The sequence below is a fragment of the Salmo salar genome, chromosome ssa09 (assembly GCF_905237065.1).
Source record: "Salmo salar chromosome ssa09, Ssal_v3.1, whole genome shotgun sequence".
Classification (NCBI taxonomy): domain Eukaryota; kingdom Metazoa; phylum Chordata; class Actinopteri; order Salmoniformes; family Salmonidae; genus Salmo; species Salmo salar.
The window spans coordinates 9973179-9986880 of NC_059450.1; the positions used below are offsets into that span (position 1 = coordinate 9973179).

A 13702-nucleotide genomic window follows, 5' to 3' on the forward strand; every position below is an offset into this window, starting at 1 on the left:
TGGAAGACGTGGGAAGTGTCACGTTAGAGCAGAGATCCTTAGTAAATGATAGAGATGGCAAAGAAGTTCCAGAAATGGTCAGACAGGCCACTTCCTGTAAAGGAATCTCTCAGGTTTTGACCTGCCATTTGAGTTCTGTTATACTCACAGACACCATTCAAACAGTTTGAGAAAATTTAGGGTGTTTTCTATCCATATGTAATAAGTATATGCATATTCTAGTTACTGAGTAGGAGTGGTAACCAGATTAAATCGGGTATGTTTTTTATCCAGCCGTGTCAATGCTGCCCCCTAGCCCTAACAGGTTAAAATAGCTTTACGGAGAAAGCACATATTTCAATATTCTAAGTACATAGCTCAGGCATCACGGTGAGCTATTCAGACACCCACCAAGTTTGAGGCAACCTAAACTCAGAATTAGTATTAGAAATATTCTCTTACCTTTGCTGATCTTCGTCAGAATGCACTCCCAGGACTGCTACTTCCACAAGAAATGTTGTTTTTGTTTGAAATAATCCATATTTATGTACAAATACCTCCGTTTTGTTCATGCGGACAGATCACTTATCTGAAGAAATAACGTGCGAGCGTGGAACGAGAGACGAAAAGTCAAAATGTTCCATTACCATACTTAGAAGCATGTCAAACGCTGTTTAAAATCTATTTTTATGGAATTTTTTACGTAAAATAGCGATAATATTCCAACCGGACAATAGCATATTCATTCAAGAAGAAAAAGAAGGAACAGCGTGCTCGCGTGACCCCGCATATCCAATCCCTTTGTTGCCAGGCAGTCCACTCAGAAACTGAGCTCCTATTATCTGCCCAGTGACAGGAAAATGCTCAAACCACATTCTGAAGGCTGTTGACAGCCAATGGAAGCCTTAGGAAGTGCAACGTCACCCCACAGACACTGTAGTTTTGATAGAGAATCAAAAGAACTATAATTCTCAAAATTTTCATTTCCTGCATGGATTTTTCTCAAGTTTTTGCCTGCCATATGAGTTCTGTTATACTCACAGACACCATTCAAACAGTTTTAGAAACTTCAGCGTGTGTTCTATCAAAATCTACTAATAATATGCATATTGTAGTTTCTGGGCCAGAGTAGTAACCCGTCTTACATCTAGATGTTCCGCTAGCGGAACGCCTCGCCAATATCCAATGATAGGGCGTGGCGCGAATTACAAACTCCTCAAAAATCCAAAAACGTCAATTTTTCAAACATATGACTATATTACACCATTTTAAAGACAAGACTCTCCTTTATCTAACCACATTGTCCGATTTCAAAAAGGCTTGGCACTCACCAAACTCAGATTTACTATAAGAAAAATTGGATTACCTTTGCTGTTCTTCGTCAGAATGCACTCCCAGGACTTCTACTTTACACCCAATGTTGTTTTGGTTCCAAATAATCCATAGTTATATCCAAATAGCGGCGTTTTTGTTCTTGCGTTCAAGACACTATACCGTACTTCGAAGCATGTCAAACGCTGTTTAAAATCAATTTTTATGCAATTTTTCTCGTAAAATAGCGATAATATTCCGACCGGGAGACATTCTTTTCGTTCAAAGACTGAAAGTAGAAAATGGTTTCTTGACGTGCACGCGTGCGCCCGTGTCATTGTTCTCAGATCGACCACTATCCAAATGCGCTACTGTTTTTCAGCCAGGGACTGCAGAGTCATCATTCCCCGTTCTGGCGCCTTCTGAGAGCCTATGGGAGCCTTAGAAAGTGTCACGTTACAGCAGAGATCCTCTGTTTTCAATAAAGAGGCTATAGAAGGCCAAGAAATGGTCAGAGAGGGCACTTCCTGTATAGAATCTTCTCAGGTTTTGGCCTGCCATATGAGTTATGTTATACTCACAGACACCATTCAAACAGTTTTAGAAACTTTAGGGTGTGTTCTATCCAAATCAAACAATTATATGCATATTCTAGTTTCTGGGCAGGAGTAACCAGATTAAATCTGGTACGTTTTTCATCCGGCCGTGAAAATACTGCTCCCTAGCCCAGACAGGTTAAAAAGGATTGAATAGAGCCCTTAATATCAGTAAATATGCATTCATCTACATGTACACGCACACTCCATCAATTAGTCTGTTTCATCATATATTCTCTCCAAAACCAATCTCTTTCCTTAACAGACTACTTCTAACCCCCACAACACTCATCTGACTATGCATACTCAACTACTATTTGAGAAGGTCCATTGACTCAAATTTGCTAGGTGGCAAAGATCCAGATGGATATTATAATTTATTGGTGCTGTGGTACAGTGTAGTAACAAACACAGTCGTCTACGACTTAGAAACATGTTGTTCTATAAAATGTTTTAACAAATACTGGTAAATACCTTAAATGAGACAAATGAGACCATTGTACATGGGCTTTGAATTATTAAATAGCATTTAAATAAAATGGAGTGCATGTTTTCAGGAAAACAAAGGAGAGTTGAAAAAAAAGTATAATCTGAATACACAGAAAGTCACTGTGGGCCATGCAATATTCATGTAAAAGTTACTCTGGGCCTTGCCCTTGCATCAATGAGAGAAATTACACTATCTGTCTCCTGCCAAGTTTTGAACTTTGGCACAAATGGTGTCAGTGCAACTCTGAGACACTGGTGAGCCTGGTGTGGTATTTGTTTTAAATAAAGTTAATTGTGGAGAAGGCTGATTCACAGCTGTATGTGGAGCCAAACGTGGTCGGGATGTGTAGTGACAGTTTCTTGAGAACAGGGACATCACCAATCACCAGCCCGCTCCTTCAAAGACACATTTTCTTGCAGTGCAATCAACTCCATTTGCAGTGATGCAACATCTATCCATTTGAAGATCTGTTTTTCCTCCTCTGACAACTGTCACATTTGTGACCAAGATGGTTCTGGATGAGCAGCAGCAGTTCGCTTTCCAACAGTGAAGTCATCAAGCTGGGTATTATCAGCGTTATCTGTTATCATTCACAGCTAATGACCATCTCGGTGTAAGAAAAAGTTTTGTATTCCCAAAACCCAAGCTATCCTCAGTGAACACTCCATTGTATGTTGTTGACAAGTACTTTGTTCTCCCCTCTGTGTTCAGGGGATACATCTGATCCAAATTACTATGATTGCCGTCATAATGGAGCTTAATATTGCCACTTTTCATGAGAAATATGGACTCGCTGCATATCAGGCACATTGGTTTTGTGCTGGTTCAGAGGAGAATGAACGCATACTTTTCCATCCACTCATCTTTGTATATACGGTTTTATATTCTGGTATTAAATACTGGTAACTTAGCTCCTTCTATCTGTGATATTACCAGTTGAACTATGGTGAAATCATTCTGTTTTTTTTCTGCCTGCTTGTCTCGAGGTTCCATGGATGATATTTGCATTGATGTGATTGGGTAAAATGCGGCCTCTCGTATTTGCATATAACCACACAACTGAATTAGACGGGGCAATAGTTGATGTGAGGGTTGATTCGAGAAAGAGAGGATGCTGAGTTAGAGGCCGCGGTTGTCAAGTTTTTTTGGGGGGGACTTTGATATAACTAAATGCGATGTTGTTCGGTCCGTATTGACCCTTCTCTGGGTCCGGATCCGGACCGCGGTCCGCCGGTTCAGTTTGGCTGCTGTAGGGCTGTAGCAGCTAACACATGCAGATGAGAAGATGAGAAATACAGCAATTTTGAAGATGGTGAAGATGACCCAGGGGAAGATGAGAGGGGGATTAGGTGAGGAAGGGCAGGAGGATTTACATCCAGAATCCTCAGCCTTGTCAGGCCTGCAGCAGGAAAGCACTTAACCAAACAAGGGGCCTGAACTGGAGGGGCCTCTCTGGGATTGACTCTACATATCTATGGCCCCGCGATGACTGACTGCACCACGGCCTTTTCATTAGTCTAAATACGATGCCCCTCGGCCTAAGACTGAAACTAGATCACTTACCGACTCACCTGACCTTTGATGAGAGTTTAAAGAAGTAAAACCAGCAGAGATGTGGTGTGTGTGTTTTCTCCCCGTACATACAGCTGTGATAGTTTTCATGTCTCTAGGCTACTCTCCACCGAGATCTATACCCTAGTACGGAAGCAATCTACGGTATCTGTCTCAGTGGTGCTATGGACTGTACATATTAATAATATTGGGGAGTTGCTTCTGATGACTTGGTTGGTGACAGGCTCCTTGGCACAGACTCTGGCATTTCTCAATGCCTCCAACCATAGTAAATGTCACTGCTAAGACCTATGTAATAGTACACATGGTGCAGCTGAATTTTATAATGAGTCATATGGCAACGTCCCATTAGATATCCAAACAAACAAATGAGCAATCTAACACCAAGTGAGCCGTTAAAACCCCTTAAGGTCTAAGGGCCCGGGGCTGGGTTTCTACTAAGCTTGTCTCACGTTGCCATACCTCCAAAATCACAGTTTCCACGTCTCCCTTGGAGGTCTGGAGAATTTTGTATTGCAAAAACGGTTGAAATGGTCCTCTGGCTCCCAGCGGCACGATGTTGATTGGATGTTCCATTTCAAGAAACCTCACACCACACACCCGTAGAAGGGATGCTGTGTGTTATGTTTTCCGTCCAGGTAGTTGTTGCCTATGCTAGTTTCAAGTGATCGTTTTCAAGTTATCAAGTGTGGCCAACGGTCTGCATTTTATACACTGCTCAAAAAAATAAAGGGAACACTTAAACAACACAATGTAACTCCAAGTCAATCACACTTCTGTGAAATCAAACTGTCCACTTAGGAAGCAACACTAATTGACAATAAATTTCACATGCTGTTGTGCAAATGGAATAGACAACAGGTGGAAATTATAGGAAATTAGCAATACACCCCCAATAAAGGAGTGGTTCTGCAGGTGGGGACCACAGACCACTTCTCAGTTCCTATGCTTCCTGGCTGATGTTTTGGTCACTTTTGAATGCTGGCGGTGCTTTCACTCTAGTGGTAGTATGAGACGGAGTCTACAACCCACACAAGTGGCTCAGGTAGTGCAGCTCATCCAGGATGGCACATCAATGCGAGCTGTGGCAAGAAGGTTTGCTGTGTCTGTCAGCGTAGTGTCCAGAGCATGGAGGCGCTACCAGGAGACAGGCCAGTACATCAGGAGACGTGGAGGAGGCCGTAGGAGGGCAACAACCCAGCAGCAGGACCGCTACCTCCGCCTTTGTGCAAGGAGGAGCAGGAGGAGCACTACCAGAGCCCTGCAAAATGACCTCCAGCAGGCCACAAATGTGCATGTGTCTGCTCAAACGGTCAGAAACAGACTCCATGAGGGTGGTATGAGGGCCCAACGTCCACTGGTGGGGGTTGTGCTTACAGCCCAACACCGTGCAGGACGTTTGGCATTTGCCAGAGAACACCAAGATTGGCAAATTCGCCACTGGCGCCCTGTGCTCTTCACAGATGAAAGCAGGTTCACACTGAGCACATGTGACAGACGTGACAGAGTCTGGAGACGCCGTGGAGAATGTTCTGCTGCCTGCAACATCCTCCAGCATGACCGGTTTGGCGGTGGGTCAGTCATGGTGTGGGGTGGCATTTCTTTGGGGGGCCGCCCATGTGCTCGCCAGAGGTAGCCTGACTGCCATTAGGTACTGAGATGAGATCCTCAGACCCCCTGTGAGACCATATGCTGGTGCGGTTGGCCCTGGGTTCCTCCCAATGCAAGACAATGCTAGACCTCATGTGGCTGGAGTGTGTCAGCAGTTCCTGCAAGAGGAAGGCATTGATGCTATGGACTGGCCCGCCCGTTCCCCAGACCTGAATCCAATTGAGCACATCTGGGACATCATATCTCGCTCCATCCACCAACGCCACGTTGCACCACAGACTGTCCAGGAGTTGGCGGATGCTTTAGTCCAGGTCTGGGAGGAGATCCCTCAGGAGACCATCCGCCACCTCATCAGGAGCATGCCCAGGCGTTGTAGGGAGGTCATACAGGCACGTGGAGGCCACACACACTACTGAGCCTCATTTTGACTTGTTTTAAGGACATTACATCAAAGTTGGATCAGCCTGTAGTGTGGTTTTCCACTTTAATTTTGAGTGTGACTCCAAATCCGGACCTCCTGGGTTGATAAATTGGATTTCCATTGATTATTTTTGTGTGATTTTGTTGTCAGCACATTCAACTATGTAAAGAAAAAGTATTTAATAACATTATTTATTTCATTCAGATCTAGGATGTGTTGTTTAAGTGTTCCCTTTATTTTTTTGAGCAGTATATTTATTGAAAATGAAAGTAGATTACACTGGTAAAGTCAAATGTCGCAACATGTCCTAAACCGCTTTGGTGACAAACACACTTTTTCCTTGTCTCTATTCATCCACATGGCTGCGCTTTGCTACCACCGAAAATATCGTGAAGATTGCATTGTATTTTGTTTTTGTAAGGACCCAAAAAACAAAGGCAGTGGGAAAACCTATTCAAGTAAGTAAATAAAAAAAAAGTATTTTAAAAAAACGATATATTATTAGCTAGCTGGCTACAGTAGGCCACTTTGTAGTCTAACTCAACTGAGCTGCTAGCTAGGTAACTTTACACACTGTTTGGCTAAGTGAATTAAATGTCATCATCTTGCTAACTATCTTGATGTAATCATTGTAAATTAAAAACACAGTCTCCAAATGCATTTGTAGATGACAGCCATGGAAGAGGGTGAAATTGCAGCTCCAGCTGTCAGATAAGGGAGCTTGTAGGCTACACTGTGGGAGAACATTATGAAAAGATTCTCCAGTTCCAGTCCCTAGAGGGGAAAACTTTGAGGAGAGCGAGATAATAGCAACATAATATTTAGTGCTATCTAATTTGAGTGTAATGAAGCCTGTTTCTTTGTGATGTTTTCTGTCCTCACAGGTCCCTATGAATGTCCTAAGAGACTAAGGGTATATCCTATATTCCATGGGTTATATGTGTCAGCCTACCTATGTTAGCAAATGTTGTATACAAAAATACAGTTAAACACAACACACAATGTATTAACCTATTACAATTGGAGAAAGCCAACCCTTCTGGAGGACTGCTGGGTGTGCCGGGTTCTGTTTCAGCCCAGCAATAACACACCTGATTCAACTTATCAAATCTAATGAGTTGATAATAAAGTGTGCTATACCTGGGATGGAATAGAAGTCTGCTCACCCAGTTGATCAGGGATCAGTGGAGCAAGGTTGGCCACCGCTGGTATGTATTATAATATTTTTACCTGAATTTATGCTTTAGTAATATTAGCCTACATGTTACTACTCAATGATCTATTGTTGTTTAGACTAAGATGTCTGTCTTATCTTTACATACAAGTTATCTTATTTGTACATTTTGAGGTGATGAAGTGTTGATTCTTTGAAGTGAAGTGTATAAACTTGTTTTAATTGTTGAACTATTTTTCAAAATGAACTACACTGTAAAAGTGAAAATGAGTGGATTCTCAATTTAAGTGTTTTTTTTCAATTCGTTTTATTTTGCACTCTGCACTAGTGGTTCAACCTATTTCTTGTGGATTAGCTTAATTTAAAAAAACTTAACTCCTCCCTCAACCCATTATTCATCATTCAATGAAAGCATACAAATTGGGTTTGTCATCATGCTTGCAACTACGAATCTATGATGTCATGATGCCAGATCGATGTCATGACGTCATAGACCACATTCTGAAGTCAATGCACGGTAAGTTGAGACACAAAATCATGCAATGCCACATCAGAGCATTCAAATGGGCTAGCACAACTTCAACATCAACCACGTCCAACGTTAGTTAGCTAGTGAGCTTTTTTAAAAACAGTGTTGATCACATCTGTGCATCATAGACTTTTTTTGTTCTCAACATTGAAAAGTGCTTTGCATTTTCTCCCCAGGTTTGAATTCACACAACACCTGTTGGAAGATTGGACCTGTTCCTTTCACTGCTGTCCGTAAGTCATTATAATATATTATACAACGGGTGGGTCTAAATCTGAATGCTGATTGGTTAAAACCACATTCCAGCCGGTGTCTATTCCACAAGTTACCACCGGCTAAATATATGAAGTTAAAATGCCTATTTACTCTGTTCCATCTGACTGCCTCATCAGCCCAGCCAGGTACTTTATAAACTTGATCTCTACTATAAAAAGTGTCTAAACATTATCTCGCATTTCTTTTAGACTAACAGTTAGTTTTCAACAGCAGAGATTTGTTTAAACCTTGCTGTCTGTCTCTCTGACATTTGCAACATTGTTTCAATATTCAAATTTGATCTCCAGATGTCCCACAGTAATGCACGTGTCGGGAGTCAGAACGAGACAGACAGGCAGACAGGCGTTTCCCAGCCATTCAAATCATGAATCAGCATCATTTCATAGATATATACAAATAACTAACAATAGAAAACAGGTAAGAAGAAATTAAGTGCAGCTAGTTTGCAGTCTTTCCAGCTTTGGTTGGAAGTGATTGTGTTAGATTTGTTGTTGGATAGCTCCCCTTACCAATAGTGTCCTGACAAAAGAGTACATTTTGTACACCAGGCAAAATCGTGCATCCTTAGCTCATTGTTATGGATGTATCCAAATAAACGTCACTAGCAAACAGCATAAAGAAACGCAAATGCAGCTACTGTTATTTTGGCTGCACTGTTTGACCTGATTGTAAGTTAGCCATAGTTGGCTAGCTAGTGTGGGGGAATTCTAACCAAAAGGAAAGAGACTATTGTTCAAAACAACTTTATTATAAGATTTGTAAAAATGGAGCAATCAACCATTACCAAGAATGGTTTAGAATTGAAACATTAACAAACATTGTCGGGTCTCTGCTTTTGTAGAAAAAGTACAACCTCTTTTGTCTACGTGGCAGTTTAGCAGATGTGTGGAAACAGGGGCAGAGCATAGTATAAAAGGCTATTTGTATCAAGGCACAAGGTGAGACCCAGATGCATACACAGGAGGCAGATGGTTGGAGTCATACGATGTTTAATTATGCAAAGGGGTAGGCAAGAGAATGGTTGTGGACAGGCAAAAGGGTCAAAACCAGACCAGAGTCCAGGAGGTACAGAGTGGCAGACTGGCTCGTGGTCAAGGCAGGCAGATTGGTCAGGCAGGCGGGTACAGAGTCCAAAAACAGACAAGGGTCAAAACCAGGAGGACTAGAAAAAGGAGAATAGCAAAAAAGGAGTACGAGAAAAACACGCTGGTTGACTTGACTAAACGCACAAGACGAACTGGCACAGAGAGACAGGAAACACAGGGATAAATACACTGGGGAAAATAAGCGACACCTGGAGGGGGTGGAGACAATCAAAGGAACAGGTGAAACAGATCAGGACGTGACAATTTGTTTGTCTGTGCAGATTAACCCCACTAGGGGGTGTGGGACGCTGGCCAACATCCAGGGAAATTGCAGAGCGCCAAATTCAAAAACAGAAATACTCATTATAAAAATTAATGAAACATACAAGTGTTATACATGGGTTTAAAACCTCTAGGGGCTAGGGGGCAGTATTTTCACGGCCGGATGAAAAACGTACCCAATTTAAACAGGTTACTACTCTGGCCCAGAAAATGTAATATGCATAGTATAGTATTATATTAGAATTGAATAGAAAACACTCTGAAGTTTCTAAAACTGTTTGAATGGTGTCTGTGAGTATAACAGAACTCATTTGGCAGGCCAAAACCTTAGAAGATTCCTTACAGGAAGTGCCCTCTGACCATTTCTTGGCCTTCTACACTCTCTTTATTGAAAACTGAGGATCTCTATCCACAACTATTAATTATATGCATATCCTAGCTTCTGAGTTTGAGTAGGAGGCCGTTTAAAATGGGCACGTATTTTTTTTTTAAATCGCTGTAGCGCCCCCTATCCTAGGCGACCGTTTTGTTCAATAATCCACTGTCTCAAACAACATCTGGTGAAATTGCAGAGCGTGAAACTCAACAAAACAGAAATTCTCATAATAAACATACATAAAAGATAGAAATGTTATACACCAGCTTAAAGATAAACATTTTGTTAATCCAACCACTGTGTCAGATTTCAAAAAAGCTTTGCGAAAGCAAACCATGCGATTATCTGAGAACAGCGCCCAGCAAACAAATCATTACAAACAGTTAGCAGCCAAGAAGAGGAGTAACAAAAGTCAGAAATAGTGATAAAATCTATCACTTACCTTTGATGATCTTCATATTACATTTACATTTTAGTCATTTAGCAGACGCTCTTATCCAGAGCGACGTACAGTAGTGAATGCATTCATTTCATACATTTTTTCCGTACTGGTCCCCCATGGGAATCAAACCCACAACCCTTGCATTGCGAACACCATGCTCTACCAACTGAGCCACACGGGTTACACTCCGAAGACTCCATGTTACACAATAAATGTTCGTTTTGTTCGATAATATCCCTCTATGTCCAAAAACCTCAGTTTTGTTGGTGCGTTTTGTTCAGCAATCCATTGGAACAAAGCGCTGTCACAACAGACAGACAAAAAATCAAAAAAGTACAATAAAAGTTTGTAGAAACATGTCAAACGATGTTTAAAATCAATCCTCATGTTGTTTTTGTCATAAATAATCAATAATATTTCAACCGGACAAAAGCTTCGTCAATAGAAAAGGAGAAACCAGAAAGGTGCGCGTGCTTGACTCATGTATGGAAATGTCCACTGTCCACTCATTGAAAGTGCTGTATCTCCCTCATTTTTCAGAGTAAAAGCCTGAAACAATGTCTAAAGACTGGCCACATGTAGAAGAAGCCATAGAGATCGTGAACTGAGTCCTAAGTATTTGTATGGTGGATAGGCTTTCAATGGAAAAACAGCCTTTCAAAATAATAGTTCTTCCTGGATGGATTTTCCTTGTGTTTTCGCCTGCCATATCAGTTCTGTTATACTCACAGACATTATTTTAACAGTTTTGGAAACTTTAGTGTTTTCTATCCAAATTATATGCATATCCTAGCTTCTGGGCCTGAGTAGCAGGCAGTTTACTATGGGCACGCTTTTCATCCAAAATTTTGAATGCTACCCCCTACCCTAGTGAAGTTAACAGGCGGATCCCGATAGCGGGATCGATTTGACAACAGCCAGTGAACTAGCAGAGCGCCAAATTCAAAACAGCAAAAATCTCAGAATTAAAATTTCTCACACATACAAGTATTATACACCATTTTAAAGATAAGATTCTCCTTAATCTAACCACATTGTCCGATTTCAAAAAGGCTTTACGGCGAAAGCAAAACATTAGATTATGTTAAGACACCACCTAAACAAGAAAAGCCACACAGCCATTTTCCTAGCAAGGAGAGACGTCACAAAAAACAGAAATACAGCTAAATTAAGCACTAACCTTTGATGATCTTCATCAGATGGCACTCATAGAACGTCATGTTACACAATACATGTATGTTTCGCTCGATAAAGTTCATATTTATATCCAAAAACCCCATTTAACATTGGCGCGTAATGTTCAGAAATGTATTCCCTCCAAACCTACCGGTGAATGAGCACAATGAGCACACATATTACAGAAATACTCATCATAAACTTAGATCAATATACAAGTGTTATGCCCAGAATTATAGATACACTTCTCCTAAATGCAACCACTTTGTCAGATTTCGAAAAAGGTTCACGGCGAAAGCACAATTTGCAATAATCTGAGTACAGCCCAGAAGACACCAACAACAAGCAAACAGAAACCCGCCATCTTGGAGTCAATAAAACTAAGAAATGACATTATAAATATTCACTTACCTTTGATTATCTTCATCAGAATGCACTCCCAGGAATCCCAGCTCCACAATAAATGTTCGATAAAGTTTATCTTTATGTCCAAATACATCCATTTTGTTCGCGCGTTAGGTTCACTATCCAAATCCACAATGCGCGTTCTTACTTAGTCCAGACGAAAAGTCAAAAAAGTTATACTACAGTTTGTAGAAACATGTCAAACGATGTATAGAATCAATCTTTAGGTTGTTTTTAAACTAACAATAAAACACAATCGGTTGGGGGCATGTAAAATGTCTGCCTTCTGCTCCGGCACAATTTTATTTAAAAAAACACCATCACAGAGGGATTTGTATACATACACATTACTCTCTGTCTGTTTGTCTATGGCAATGGAATTGCCAGCCTGATGTAGAATATTCTGACAATTACGAATTTGCTGCAAGGACTTCACATAATTTTTTTATCAAGTACATATTCTACTGGTTCTACACTGAAGTGGCTCTAATAGTACCCCTTTTCATTTCCAAGCAGTAGAAAGTGTACCTCTGTCTCCTATTGCTACTTGAATGGGGTTTGACTTGCAGAGTGCATTGGCTAGCACTTCAATAACTGATTTGTAAACTTGGCAACTGAGTTCCTGTAATATTTGGGTTATAGTATTCTGTGCAATAGGCAGAGATACAGAACTGATCAAATACTGAAACTACCTGGAGGAGCTCATCAACATCTGCACTAGATACAAGAAAAATGTTTTCTAACTTAACCTCTTAGTGACCTCCTAATTCATATGTCCTTTCCCCCTTCTGAGAATGAATCCCACCATGTGAAGGTTTGAAACTCAATGACAACAGAGTTAATTTACAATTGTAATGTACTAAGTGTAAGAAAGTCTCTCTTTTTCCCTCTTTTTCCTCATGTTAATGCTTGTTTAATGAATAATTACCCCGAAGTAGGCACAGTGATGCCAAAACGTTGGTAAATGCCCAATAAATTACTGGGAGTTTATATTTGGAGTGTGCGACTCTATTTTGATAATTTAATTTAATGCTTGTTTAACCTGTTATGGCTAGGGGGCAGTATTTTCACGGCTGGATAAAAAACGTACCCGATTTAATCTGGTTACCACTCCTACCCAGTAACTAGAATATGCATATACTTATTACATATGGATAGAAAACACCCTAAAGTTTCTAAAACTGTTTGAATGGTGTCTGTGAGTATAAAAGAACTCATTTGGCAGGCAAAAACCTGACAAGGTTTCAGGCAGGAAGTGGCCTGTCTGACAAGGTGTCGTTCTTCTTGTCTCTGTTTATTGAAGAGTGAGGATCTTAGCTGTCCCGTGACACTTCCTACGGCTGCCATAGGGTCTCAGAAGGCGGTAAAAAGCTGAATCGTGGCTTTGCAGGCTCTGGCTGAAAAAAAGTAGCGCGTTTGGGTAGTGGCTGGTTACAGTACTGTGAGACTCAGGCTCGTGCCCGCGTCGACCGAAAGCTTTGTTTACTTTCCTCTGTTTAGCTAAAAGGAGATTCCCGGTTGGAATATTATCGCTTTTTTACGAGAAAAATGGCATAAAAATGGATTTTAAACAGTGGTTGACATGCTTCGAAGTACGGTAATGGAATATTTTGATTTTTTTTGTCACGAATTGCGCCATGCGCACGACCCTGATTTACCATTTCAGATAGTGTCTGGGACGCACGAACAAAACGCCGCTATTCGGATATAACGATGGATTATTTTGGACCAAACCAACATTTGTTATTGAAGTAGCAGTCCTGGGAGTGCATTCTGACGAAGACAACAAAAGGTAATCAAACTTTTATAATAGTAAACCTGATATTGGTGAGTGCTAAACTTGCCGGGTGTCTAAATAGCTAGCCCGTGATGCCTGGGCTATGTACTTAGAATATTGCAAAATGTGCTTTCACCAAAAAGCTATTTTAAAATCGGACATATCGAGGGCATAGAGGAGTTCTGTATTTATAATTCTTA

The 13702-nt window shown here is 40.9% G+C and overlaps 1 long non-coding RNA gene across 1 annotated transcript; it reads left to right on the forward strand.

Moving 5' to 3' along the window:
* The first annotated feature begins 7540 nt into the window (after nt 1–7540).
* Nucleotides 7541–8956, forward strand: LOC123744589 (uncharacterized). The gene is made up of 3 exons (XR_006770921.1): nt 7541–7754; nt 7860–7916; nt 8247–8956. It is a non-coding gene; the product is annotated as an uncharacterized lncRNA (long non-coding RNA).
* Nucleotides 8957–13702: the final 4746 nt, after the last annotated feature.